At 48.8% G+C, this 14250-nt stretch overlaps 1 protein-coding gene and 1 gene segment (V, D, J or C); both read right to left on the reverse strand.

Annotated features, from left to right (window-relative positions):
* The window catches only part of LOC123792759 (immunoglobulin lambda-1 light chain-like), a 343464-nt gene that overhangs the window by 155519 nt on the left and 173695 nt on the right, over positions 1-14250 (reverse strand). The gene's annotated exons all lie outside the window — the stretch shown is intronic.
* Positions 1-14250, reverse strand: part of LOC123792755 (immunoglobulin lambda-1 light chain-like) — a 388881-nt gene that overhangs the window by 151473 nt on the left and 223158 nt on the right.

Here is a 14250-nt window from a genome sequence, read left to right on the forward strand (position 1 = left end):
CCATGTTCCATGTAAACTTGTGAAAAGTCCCAGAACCCACCCCTGACTGAGGGACTCACTTCAAGCTCTGTGTCTCTGTGAGGGTCCCCAGGGTCACGACTTTGCACACAGAGTGAGCTCTGGGGACTGGAGAGTCAGGGGTCCCTCCTGGGAACTGGGTCTGTCACTGGAGCAAGGACAGCACAGGGACCTGAGAAGGGGCTTGAGGCCGTGGGAATCACTTCACTCTGGAGACAGTCTCACAAGGAGGCTGCAGACCCTCCTTCCAGGGACCAGGGGCTCTGAGTGCCCCACCTCCCATCCCCCGAAACACTTGTGAACAAGGAAGCTATAGCCCCGGGTCTGAGTCCACCTGGAGGTGGGGATGGAGAGGGAGAGGGTGAAGGGTCAGGGAATCTCTGGATGTGCCCAGCACTGAAGGGTCTGTTCCTTGGGACCCCAGGTGGAGAGTGAGGTGACTGGAATTTCCAGGTGAGCTACTCACTGGGTCAGGAACCCTGTCAGTGTCCTGGGTGACACTGTGAGTCTGACCCTCAGAGTGTGGTCCCTGGAGCCTGAGGAGTTAGGATGGAGCACCCCGATAGTCTCTGAGGACTGACCCTTAGACAACCTGCTGAACCCCAGGCCTGGTGTCCTTGTGAGGCTCCCCCTGGGCAGCCCCAGCCTCTGTCCTGCAGCAGCACTGCTGCCCCCTGCTGGTGGAGGAGGACTCAGACCCTGAACTTCCCTCCTGCAGGTCACCTCAGCACCTGTCACCTGAGGTTGTGGACCAGGGTTTCCCGCCTCCCATGGGCACCTGCCCCCCTACCCTGCCCAGCCCAGCACAGAAGGTCACATACATGCTGCAGGAAGCAGGACACTTGGGATTCCTGTACTTGTCCCGGGGTTGAAACGCCTTGGCCTGGCCCCTTGTGTTCATACAACAGGGAGAGTGCAGGGTACAGTGGAGTGCATCTGAAAAGGTCAGGGTGCAGACAGACCTGTGTGATGTCCCACAGCCAGCAGATTCCTGCGTATTTAGGAATCAGGACCGATGCTTCCAGCATCCCCATCAGTGTAGTTGGGTCATCAGAGCAACAGGTGATGCTTCTGGAGCTAAGTTCAGTTGTGTAGGCAAACCTTCAGTTTTGATGTTATTAGTGTTGTTTTTTACTACTTTTTTATTATTCCAGCCCGCATCTGCTGGTGTTTGATGTGGGAGGATTTTTACCGTGGCCTAGTCTGTGGTTTTGTGGAACCAGGAACCTGCTCACTCAGACTTTGATCCAATCGCACAAGATGTAGGTCACAGTGCAGCTGACAGCTTGTTCTCGGATTCCCACAGAGGGAGACAGGAGACTCCACCTCCAAGGTCGACTCCCCGAGATCACATGGAGTCTCTCTAATTAGTAAGACGCTTACACTGTTATCTATCATTTGATTTTTAAAAATGTTTCTTACTTGAGATAAGATTCCCCATTTCACAGCAGGTGAAGCGAAAGCCCAGAGAGGCTCGCTTCCCAGAAAAACAGAGAGAAGTGGGGGCGAGTCCAGGAGAGGGGTCCAGGCATCCTGGATACAGACCCGGAGCTCTTGGGGACAGAGCTTGGCCAGGACATGAGGGAGTGTGAGGCCAGGCCTGGCTGCAGGGCTTATGTCCCCAGACTCACTGTCATCCCCAAACTGGCTGGTCTATAAAGCAGCCCCTGAGCCTGCACGTGGGGAGGGTCCATGGGGTCTTGTCCCAGATTAGAGCTGGAGGTTCTGTGAGGCCAGTGGAGGCTGTTTGGCTGTGCAGGGTCCTGGCCTGGGTCCTGCTGGCTCTGCCCTGCATTATTGCTTGGTCCTCTCAGTCTTGAGCAGGTGGGAATGACAGGGGTCTCATGGTCACACTACTGGGGACAGCTGATTATTATAGGGGACGGTCAGTTCTGTCATTTTGGGAGCCTGTGGGACTCATTCTCAAGGGTCCAACCCCTGCAGCATCTTCTGGACTGAGCTGAGGGCCAGGCTCATGCTGCAGTCCTGTGGGTGCTGACCCTGTGGCACGGCTTGGGAGCAGGTCCTTGGAGAGTGAGTTGGGGGAGAGGGTGAGGAGGGGCATCAGCTAAGGGTTCAGGCCACGGTGGAGACCACAGATTTCTGTCTTCTCAGTTCGCCACTGAGCCTGGCTGCCCCAAACCTCTCTCATGCCCTCTCTGGTCCCCGTGAGAATGTTCCCTCTCGGGCTGGTGGAGAGAATCTCTGCTTCTGGGCGGGCTTCATGGGTGGTTCATGTGGAGAGCTGCTTACCTCTGGGCTCCATAGGGGAGCTCTTGTCACTGCGTGTTTGAACATCTTAAAGGCTCCAGTCAGAAGGGGGCTATGAGGATATTCTATTAGCTATGCTCATGCAATATGCCCTATGAATATTTCTTCTTTTCTTTTGTGTGTAAAATACATAACAGAAAATGTTTCATTCTAATTATTTTTAAGGTTCACCTCATCTTCCCAGATTTTCTGCCTGCTTCCTGAGAATATTTCATGTCCCACATTGTGGAGCAGAATTGGTGGGAATTGTCCTGAATTTTTGCTTAGATTTTAGTGTCATTTCATACGCTGTGGGGATCTTATTTGCAGTATCTACTTGGGTGTTACTGTGAATCTCAGTCCAACAACCTCTGACAATCTGTGCCTTTTAATAGTGTACAGACCATTTCCTGCATGTGACTAGCGTCACCATTTCAATATGGCATCCACGTATTTATGTTCTATTTGTCCCATGTTGACTTTGCTCTCTCCACTTGTCTGTTCTATTTTAAGTAATGGAACATTTTTTTTTTATGTTTTTAGGCTTTTGTTGGTTTTTGTGTTTTGCTTTTTGTTGTGTTTATGAGCTATTAGTTCATGTGGTCCTCTGATCAGTGACTTGTAATAGTCTACATTCTGGTGATGTTATCCCATGTTATATGGAATATAAGAACCTGATACAGATATTGACCCTCAATTCCAGAGTCATGTAATCTGTGACACATCAGGAAAAAACTTTCAATGGGAAAAAGACAGTATCTTCAATAAATGGTGCTCAGAAAAGTGGACAGCTATATACAGAAGAATGAAACTTGACCATTCTTTTACACCATACACAAAGATAAACTCCAAATGGATGAAAGATTTCGATGTGAGACAGGAATCCATTAAAATCATGGAAGAGAATGCAGGCTGTAACCTCTTTGACATCGACCACAGCAATTTCTTTCATGACACGTCTCCAAAGGCAAGGGAAACAAAAGCGAAAATGAACTTTTGGGACCTCATCAAGATAAAAAGCTTCTGCACAGCAAAGGAAACAGTCAACAACACAAAGAGGCGACCCATAGAATGGGAGAAGATATTTGCATTGACACTACAGGTAAAGCCCTGGTATCCATGAGCTATAAAGAACTTCTCAAACTCAACACCCAAGAAACAAATAATCAAGTCTAACAATGGGCAAAAGATATGAACAGACCCTTTCCCAAGGAAGACATATGAATTGCTCACAGAAACATGAAAAAATGTTCACCATCATTAGCCATCAGGGAAATTCAAATCAACACCACATTGAGATACCACCTTACACCAATTAGAATCCAAAAATTGATAAGGCAAGAAACAATTGTTGGCGAGGATGTGGAGAAAGGGAAACCCTCTTACACTGTTGGTGGGAATGCAAGTTGGTACAGCCACTTTGGACAATAATGTGGAGGTTCCTCAAAAAGTGAAAAATAGAGTGACCTAATGACCCAGCAATTGCACACCAGGTATTTACCCCAAAGATACAGACATAGTGAAGAGAAGGGCCATATGCACCCCAATGTTCATAGCAGCATTGTCCACAATAGCTAATCCGTGGAAGGAGCCGAGATGCCCTTCAACAGATGACTGGATTAAGAAGATGTGGTCCATATATACAATGGAATATTACTCAGCTATCAGAAAGAACGATTTCTCAACATTTCCTGCAACATGGACGGGACTGGAGGAGATAATGCTAAGCAAAATAAGTGAAGCAGAGAAGGACAATTATCTTATGGTTTCACTCATCTATGGAACATAAGAAGTAAGAAGATCAGTATGGGAAGAAAGGGAAGAAGAAGGGGGGGTAATCAGAAGGGGGAATGAAGCATGAGAGACTATGGACTCTGGGAAACTAACTGAGGGCTTCGGAGGGGAGGGGGGTGGGGAAATAGGGATAGGCTGGTGATGGGTATTAAGGAGATCACATATTGCATGGTGCACTGGGTGTTATACGCAACTAATGAATCATGGAACTTTACATCAAAAACCAGGGATGTAGTGTATGGTGACTAACAAAATATAATAAAAAAATATTTATCCATATAGTTATGATATGTGATGATTTTTAAATCTGGGTGTAGATCACATTTCCCTTTCTGTCTGAGGGTCATATTTTACTGTCTCTTGTGCTGAGAGTCTGTGGGTGATTAGTTCTGGGAGGCTGTCAGTGTGAGAAGGTTGCTTTGTCCTTACTTTTACGCAATGACATTTTTGCTGGGTAAAGATCCAGGTTGATTAGTATTTTGTTTTAGCATCTTGTAGCTGTTGCTCCCCTATTTTTCTGTTTATACAGCTTGTAATGAGTAATGAGCTCCCACCATGATGCTGGTTCCTCTGTAAGGAACACAACTCTCCTTTCTGGCTGTGAGTGTATCCGCATCGCTGGTTTGCAGCAATTTCACATAATGTGTGCGGTGTTCTCTCTCCTGTTCCCTGTGCCTGAGCTTCGATGAGCTTCTTGGATACATTGGTTCATAGGTTTCACCAGTTTGAAAACCTGTTAGCTCTTTTTCCCTCAGATACGTTTGCAATTACCACCTGCCCCCACCTCAGTTACTCTGTTATACATCTTTAGTTGGAGCGAAGCTGTCCTCCCTGCACCAAGACTTTATTCCATTTCTCAAGCTATTTCACTGTGTTTCATTTTGAACAGCCTCTGTTGCTGTGGCATCAAGGTGACTCGTCTGTTCTTTTGCAGCATCTAATCTGTTGTCAATCTCATCTTTGTATTTATGCATCTCAGAACATAGGATTATCATTCAGGGAAATTTTAAAAGATTTGGTCTTTTAAAAATATCTTCTATATCTGCTTCTAACAGATTCAGTATTTCATGCATTCACAGTCAAAATATAGTTTTAATAAATGTATCCTTATCCTCTGCTGATCCACCATGTGCAGAGCCTGCCTGGAGGGGTGTGAGGAGGGGGCAGCCTGGTGACCTCCGATGTGGGAACCTGAGCCTGACTGTTCACTGCTCTGTGCACAGGCCTCCTTGGACTGGAGAAGAGTGTGAGATGGACGGGGAAGGGGTTTGTGTCTCACTTCCCTGTCTGCCTGTGTCACTGTGAGAAGTACCACTGTTGTCAAAGGTCTGACAGTAATAGTCAGCCTCGTCCTCAGCCTGGGACCCGCTGATGGTCAGGGTGGCTATGTTCCCTGACTGGAGCCAGAGAATCAGTCAGGGATCCCTGAGGGCCACTCTCTATCGTTGTAGATGACCTGCATGGGTGGTTGGCCTGGCTTGTGCCGGTACCAATGTGCATAACTCCCTAACAGTACAGCTCCAGAGCAGGTGATGGCAGCCATCTGTCCCAGGGCCACTGACACTGAGGATGGCTGAATCAGCACACTGGAGGCCACAGAGCCTGAAAAGACAGAAGAGGACAGGTTGGTGTGAGGTCCAGAGGCTCCTTCCTTGGGTCCCAATACTGATGCTGTGCTAGATCTGAGCTCAGAGTTTGGGGCAAGGTCAGGTCAGGTCCGGTCCAGTGGGGGCTGAGCATTTGCAGAGGGCCTGGGGGGAGCACCTGAGCAGAATGTGAGGATGGGGAGCAGGAGAGGGGTCCAGTCCATGGTGGAGATGCCTGAGTTCCGCCTCCTGAGACCCACAGCACTGCTGGGCTCCATCCCAGCCTCTTTTATTCCTTTCTAGGTCCTTGGGTCAGTGATTGTTAGTACTTATGCAAATTTCCTCCACTTCTGGGGCTCCTAAGTGATGCACCAGTGGTGAGATCAGAACATGTGGCTGAGGAGGAAGAGAGGAGCTCCCAGCTTCCTCCAAGCAGCTTTCATGTTGAACAAACCAATTTGGCCTCCAACATCTGGATTCAGTTAACTTCCTGGTGTCTGAGCACATGAATACCATCTGAAACCACTGTGCTTGGTTGGGGTCTGCCTTTGGCTCCCTCTGTGGTCTTTCAGGAGACTGGCCATGGGGCTGAACTGGGCCCTCTGAAAGATATAGACAAACCCTGATTCAGGGAAAGGTGGTCCTGTGGCCTCATTTCCTTCCTCCTCCTGCTTCATATCCCCTGTACATCCCATGGTACTGACTGTGGCCCCATACCTTCCATGTTATTAGATAGTGGAATTTTCTCGTTAGAATGTTTGTGCATCATTGTCTGTGAGAGCTCCATAGTTAAACTACCACCTGCTGTTGGAGATGCGTCATGTCTCCTAGTCTATTGACATGTGGTGATGTCATCTCTCTGACACCCCATCCCTCAACGGACCAACCCTTAGCATTGTCAACCCTTTGATTCCTTGATGACTCTTCCTCAGTATTTCATATAAATGTGAGAAATCACCCCTGACTAAAAAGGACACTTTTGAGCTTAATATCTTGTTAGAGTCCCCAGGATTATGTCTTCCCAAAAGATGTGAGCTTTGGAGCCAGAACTAGGGTCCTGCAGGGATCTGGATCCTGTCACTGACCCAAGGACAGCCCAGGAACTAGAGCTGTGGCCTAGATAGTGAGAATCCATTTCATTCTGGGGGCAGTCTCACAAGGAGGCAGTGGATACTTTTTTCAGGGACCAGGGGCTCTGGGTGGCTCACCTCACATCCCCTGAGACACAAGTGAGCAAAGAAGCTATAGCCCCAGGACGAGTCTGTCTGGAGGTGGGAAGGAGAGGCAGAGGGTGAGTGGTCAGGGCGTCTCTCGATGTGAAAGCACAGAGGAGTCAGCCCCCCCAGGAACCCTGGTGGACAATGTGGGGACCCATATTTCCCAGGTGAGATACTCACTGTGTCAGCACTCCTGTCAGTGTCCTGGGTGACACTGTGTGTCTGACCCTCAGAATGTGATCCCTGCAGCCTGAGGAGATAATACGGATGATTATGACTTCTTTCTGAGGACTGAACTCCGGACCCCTGCTGACTCCCAGGCCTGGTGTCCTTGTGAGGCTCCCTTGGGCAGCCCCAGCCTCTGTCCTGAGGCTCCTGCTGCCCCTCTGCTGCTCCCTGCTGGTGGAGGAGGACTCAGAGCAGGAGCTTCCCTCCTGCAGGTCACCCCACAGCACCTGTCACCTGTGAGGGGGGTATCAAGTCTCCCTCAGGCAGCTGTGCCCTGTGCCCCACCCAGCCCAGTAGAGACAGGACAGATACTAGGTATTGGCGGCATGGCAGGTAAGATTCTTGTAGTTGTCCCAGGATTAAAATGCCATTGGCCATTATTTTGTTACAAAAAGGAGAGTGCAGGGTATACTGTAGTGCATGTGAAAAGGCTTGAAGTCAGGAAATCTGTGTGATGTCTACGGTCATTGGATTCCTGTCCATGTAGGAGTCAGGTGCATTTCAGCTTCCACACCATAATCAGTGCACCGGGGTCATTTGCAAGAACAGGGATACTGTTGAAGTTCATTTACACACCTAAATCTTTATTAGTAATATTATTATTACTATGTCTATTACTATTTTTTTACAGCCCCCACATTTTGGAGTTTAGGGTGGGAGCATTTCTACACTAGTCTATGGTGGTTTGAATGACATTCGAATCTGCTAATTCAGACCTGGATATGCAATTTCACATCATACACATCACACTTTTTTAAGCCCCTTTTCTTGCAGAGTAGGAACAAGAGACTCTTGGACTAGGGCCCATTCACTGAGACCCCACAGAGTTTCTTGTTAATATGATTTCTTCAATATTTTTGTATCATTTAATTTGGAAAGAAAAGTTGTTCTGACATCAGTTTCATCTTTCCCATTTTACAGCACATAAAATTGAGTCCCAGAGAGGCTATATTCCCAGGAAAACAGCGGAGCATGGGGCAAGTCCAGGAGTAGAGCCCTGGTGTGCTGGATTCAGACCCTGGGCTCCTTGGCATAGAGTTTGGCCAGGGTGGGAAAAGCGGGGGTGACGCCAGGCTGCACTGTAGGGCTTGTGACCCCAGACTCTCTGCCATCCCCATCCTGGCCTGGTCTATAAAGGAGCCCCTCAGCCTGCACCTGGGGAGGGTCAGTGCCGTTGTGTTCCAGGTTAAAGCTGGAGGTTCCTGGGGTTGTTGAGGTTGTTCATCTGTGCAGGGGCCTGACCTGGGTCCTCCTGGTTCTGCTCTGCTTTATTGCTTGGTCCTCCCTCTCCTGAGCAGTTGAGAATCACAGGTCTCGTGGTCACTCTACTGGGGAGAGCTGATTATTATAGGGGACCATAGAATCTGCAGCTTCAGAAGACTTGTGGGGCATATTCTCAAGGTCCCATGCCTGCAGCATCCCCTGGGCTGAGCTCAGGGTCAGGGTCACGCTCAGGGTCCTGTGGGGACTGAGCCTGTGTGTGTTAGACAGCACTGGTTCCAAACTCAGTTTTTGGTCCTTGCCCCTGGAAAATTACTCTGGAGAGACAAGTGATGGTGGGAAAGGAAAGGTAGGTTTATTCAGGAAGCTGGCCATGTGGGGACATGGTAGACAAATGTCTCAGAGACCATCTTCCCCATCCAGGTGAAGCCAGGGGGCTTTAAACAAGAAGACATATGACAAGGGAGGGGCGCCTGGAGGAGAGGCAGGTGCCCAGGTGGCTAGTCCTATGTGGACATGGCCCTGAGCAGACTTGCTGGCATCACTGGCAGGTGTGTTCAAGTGTGGTCAGGCCTGATCTGCACTTCTCAAGACCAGAGATGAGCAAATCTCCAAGAAAGTAAGTTGGTTCTGCTACAGATCAACGGACTTCTGTCAGCAAGAAAGGAGGACATAAGTTAGAAGCATATTAACTCTTAAGACTGTGGAAATGCTGTCACATGTGGGCACAGTCTGGGGGCAGCGCCTGTGCAGAGAGTGAGGAGTTGGAGCAGAAAAGGGTCCGGGCCTTGGAGGAGGCCCTAGAGTTCTGTCTGGCCTCCCCAAGCCTCCCTCGTGCCCTCACTGGTCCCTGTGAAAATGCTTTTTCTCAAGCTGCTGGAGAGAATCTCTGTGTTCCTGGGCGGGCTTCAGGGATCTGGTTCAGTGGAGCCATGCTCACCTCTCCACTCTCCTAGGGGAGCTCTTGTCACTCTGTGTTTGAAAATCGTACAGCCTGGGGGCCAGTGAGGAGGTGAGGGCATTTCTGTAACTGTTCTCATGAAACGTGCACTCTCACCATTTCTTTCTGTTTTTGTGTGTGGAACATGAAATATTCCATTCTAACTATTTGAAGTGTTCTCCTCATCTTCCTTGATTCTCTGTTCTGTGAAATTTTTACATCCTGGATTGTGCAACAGAATTGAGTGGGAATCCTGTCCTGAACTTGCACTTAGTATAAGTCTATTTACTGTAGCTTTCTTATCCTTGGGTGTTACATTCAATTCAACTTGACAATATTTATCTTTTTTTTTTTTTAAGTGGGCTTCACACCAGAGTGAAACTCAATGTGGGGCTCAAACCCAGGACCCTGAGATCAAGACCTGAGCTGAGATCAAGAGTTGGACACTTAACTGACTGAGCCACCCAGACGCCCCAATATCTATCTATCTTTTAGTTGTGGTGCTTAGACCATTTCCTGACTGGTGGGTAGCAACGTTTATTATAGATCATCTTGCTATTTATTTCCACGATGTTCCATCTGCCCTTTGTTCTTCTTCTCCATTCATCTCGCATTTTTTAGTAATGGAGCAAGTTTTTATGATTCCATACTGTCTGTCTTTATTGGCTATTTAGCTGTAACTCCTTGCTGTCCTGTCATCTGTGACTCGTCACAGGCTCCACTCAGGTGACGTCACACCACCTGACAGCATCAGACATTGGAGCCCACTTCCCACGCTCTCTTCTCAGCGCTGTGGTAGGAATGTCATACCCGTCACTGCTGGTGCGTGATAAATTCCAGCATGTGCTGTGAGTAGATTTGCTGTAGACAGTGATTTTCTTTGCAAAGGGAGTTAAGTCATCAAAATAATTCTCCATATTTATCCCTGCAGTTATCATTTCTGACTCCTACAATCTTTTTGTGGATTCCAGTTCTTTCTGGCATCACCTCGTCCTGCCTGAGGGAAGTCAGTATTACTTCCTGTGTTACGAGTCTGCTGGTGACCAGTTCTGTCAGCTTGGTAGAGCTGAAAAATTGTTTATTTATCCTTCATTATTGAAGGATACTTTCCCTGGTTAAAGAATCATTAAGGGTTTTTTTCGGTATTGTAAATATGTTAATCCACTGACCTCTGTGTGCATTTCTGCAAAGGAGAAATTTGTTGGGATCCTTGTCGCTGTTCCCCTGAACCAAGTGTCTCTCTTCTCTGGTTGCTCTTCACACTGTCTCTTTTTCTCTGCCTTAAAAATGTGCTACTGGATGGGTATTGGTGTGTTGTCCCCCCTCCACCATATTTCTTGTGCTTAGGGTTTCTCAAGAACTTGGAATCTGTAGGTGCTGATTTTTTTTGGATTTTGGGACATTTGTGGCCAATAATCCATCAAATATTCTTTTCCACCTCCCCACCCTCACTCCCTGGGTTCACGGTCTCATGTGCATGACGTTGCTAACGTTGTCCTACACTCAGTGCTGCTCTGCTCACTTTGTCTTTCTGTGCCTTTCACTCTGCTCTGGCGTGCTGTGTCTTCACTTTCCCTCACCTTCTTCGTCTTGTCGTGTCTGCTGCTGGTCTAAGTCCTTGTATTTGTGATCTGACACGTTGCAGTTTTCATCTCTAGCAGTCTGATTGGAATGGTTTAATTTCTTCTCTCTCTCCTCTTAACATTTCAGTCCTGCAGAGTAGATTTGGATAAAAGTCTGCAACATCATCCTGACTTCCACGCACAGCCCTCTGTCCCGTCCTGCAGCGTCCAGACCTGCCGCCACAGGACTGCCTGAGCCGATTCTCAACGTGAGTGTCTCTCTCCCACTGTCTCTGTCTCTCTGTGCGTCACAGACAAGTAGACACATACACGCACATGACACCCATGTCCTGTTGGATTTGTACCCTCTAGACAATCCTAAGTCATGCACCCTAGTAGTCATAATTCCTTGTTAAAATGACGTGATTTTAATGTTATCTTGTGGATTTTCAGTCCTCACCTCCTACTTTATCACAGTTCCTCCCAGTGACATGACATCACTCACATGCAGGATGAGGACGTCATAACATGGTCTCATCTCCCTCATCATTTCTGGTCTCATCGTCATGTGTTTTACTTGTTCCTCCTTTTTTTTTTGAAGATTTTATTTATTTATTCGACAGAGATAGAGACAGCCAGCGAGAGAGGGAACACAAGCAGGGGGAGTGGGAGAGGAAGAAGCAGGCTCATAGCGGAGGAGCCTGATGTGGGGCTGGATCCCAGAACGCTGGGATCACGCCTGAGCCGAAGGCAGGCGCTTAACCGCTGTGCCACCCAGGCGCCCCTACTTGTTCCTCCATTATAACTCCAACACGTTGCTATTGTTGTTGATTTAAGGAGTTGATTGTATTTACAGACATTAACCACTAAAATCTGTTTTAGGTTTATCGACGTAGTTATGATTTCCCCAGCTTATTATAATCTGTGTAGACTCACGTTTCCGTCTGTCACCCTTTCTTTCCTTCTGTCCGAGGGGCATCCTTCCTGTCGCTTGTGCAGAGAGTCTGTGGGTGATCAGTTCTGGGACGTTTGCAGTCTGAGAAAGGCTTAGTTAGTCTTCGGTTTTCAATGACATTCTCCCTGGTAAAGACCAAGGTTGACAGTATTTTCTATCGGGATTTTGAAGACTTCCCTCCCCTGTTTTCCTGGTGATATCATTCGTAATGAGAAATGTGCTCCCACCACGCTGCTGGTTCTCTGTAGGGAACACGGCTCTCCTATCTGCCTGTGAAAGTGTCTGCATTGCCGGTTTGTAACAATTTCATAGGATGTGTGCTGTGCTGTCTCTCGTGTTCCCTGTGCCCGAGCTTCATTGAGCTTCTTGGATACATTGGTTCCTGGGTTTCTCCAAATTTGAAGCCTTTTCGTAGATTATTTCTTCACAGTTTTTTTGATTCACCATCAGTTCCTTACCTTCCCTCCCACAGTCCTTACGCTTGCACACTGTCTGGCTGGCGTGAAAGTGTCCTCCGGGCACCGAGCCTTCATTAATGTTATTATTCATTTATTTCTCTGTGTGTTTCATTTTCAATACTTTCCATCGCCATGACATCAAATTCCCTAATCTCTTCTTTTGCAGCATCATATCTGCTGTCAGTGTGTCCAGTGCATTTTTAAATTTCAGACCATTTCATTTGGGGAAGTTTTAAAAGAGTTGGTGTGTGAAAAATGTCTTGCATTTCTGCTTCTCACATGTTTAGTCCTTCCTCCAACCACAGTCCCAGGGAAATGGATTTCTAATAACTGCTTACAAATCCCCACTGATCCACCCTTTGCAGCCTGCCTGGAGGGCTGGGAGCAAGGGGAGAGACTGGGGACCTCAGTCCTGGGGACCTGGGTCAGTCCTGCTCACTGCTCTGTGCACAGGCCTCCTGGGGCTGGAGGAGACTGTGACATAGACAGGGAAGGGGTTTGTGTCTCACTTCCCCATCTGTCCATGTCACTGTGAGCGTCCGCACTGCTGTCATAAGTCTGACAGTAATAGTCAGCCTCGTCCTTTGCCTGGGCCCCGCTGATGGTCAGGGTGGCTGTGTTCCCTGACTTGGAGCCAGAGAATCGGTCAAGGACCCCAGAAGGCCTATCATGATCCTCATAAATGACCAGCACAGGGGCTTGGCCTGGCTTCTGCTGGTACCACTGTACATAAAAATCTTCTAGTTCCTCTCCAGAGCAGGTGATGGTAGCCGTCTGTCCCAGGGCCACTGACACAAAAGGTGGCTGGGTCAGCTCACTGGAGGCCACGGACCCTGAAAGACAGAAGAGAAGAGGTTGGAATGATGTGTAGGGGTTCATCCCAGGGTCCCAACACTGATGCTGTGCTAGGCCTGAGCTCAGGGTTTCGGGCAGCCTCCACTCAGGTCCGGTGGGGCTGAGGTTGTGGGCAGGACCGGGGGCAGCACCTGTGCAGAGAGTGAGGACGAGGAGTGAGAGGGGGGTCCAGGCCATGGTGGATGTGCTCAGCGCTCTGTCCTCTGAGAACACAGCTGGGCCAACCTCAGCCCATCCTCTCTTATTTCTTTCAGGCCCTTGGGTCTGTGATTGTTAGTTTTTATGCAAATGTCCTCCTCTCTGGGATTCCAAATTGACTCAAAGCTCCTGTGAGCTCAGATCAGGTGACTGAGGAGGAAGAGAGGAGCCCCCAGCTTCCTCCAAGCAGCTCTCAGGTCAGAAAGTGAGCCTTGGTCTCCAAATTTGGTATCACACTCACATTCCTGGGGTTAGAACAAAATCACTGTCTCACCCACCACGTCTGGGGACTGTCCGGGGCTGGCCCAGGGCCTTCCAGAATCCTGGCCATGGGGCTGACCTGGTCCCTCTGAGACATGCGGACAACACCTGAGTCAGGGTGACGCAGTCCTGTGATCTTCCTCGTTCCTCCTCCTGCTTCAGGTCCCCTCTGCGTCCCCCAGACACACTGTGGTCCCATACTTAGCATGTCATCAGTATGGGAAACTCTCTCATTGTCAGGTTCGTTCATCATTTTGTAGGTGGGAGTTTCCTTGTTAAACAATCGCCTGATGTTGGGATTCATCAGGATTTCTAGTGCATTCACACATGGTGCTGTTGTCTCTAGGACAGGCCCCACCCACAGCAGACCAGCAATTGGCACTGTCAGCCATTTGATCTCTTTAATTGTCTCATCCAAACCTGTGAAACAAACTTCGAGGTTGTGGTCTTGTGAGGGTCCACACGATCACATGTTCCCCCACGGTGTGAGCTCTAGGGCCTGAGCCGTGGTCCCTGCAGGCCATGGGAATCACGTCACTCTGCAGACAGTCTCACAAGGAGGCTGCCGATGCTCCTGCCAGGGACTAGGCTCTCTGAGTGCTCTGCCTGCTGCCCCCCTGAGATGCTTCTGAGCAAAGGAGCTGCAGCCCCAGGTCTGAGTTGGGGCAGAGGTGGGGAAGGAGAGGCAGAGTGTGAGTTTGGGGTGT

The sequence above is a fragment of the Ursus americanus genome, chromosome 30, assembly GCF_024610735.1.
Source record: "Ursus americanus isolate L20-20 chromosome 30, mUrsAme1.1.p, whole genome shotgun sequence".
Classification (NCBI taxonomy): Eukaryota; Metazoa; Chordata; class Mammalia; order Carnivora; family Ursidae; genus Ursus; species Ursus americanus.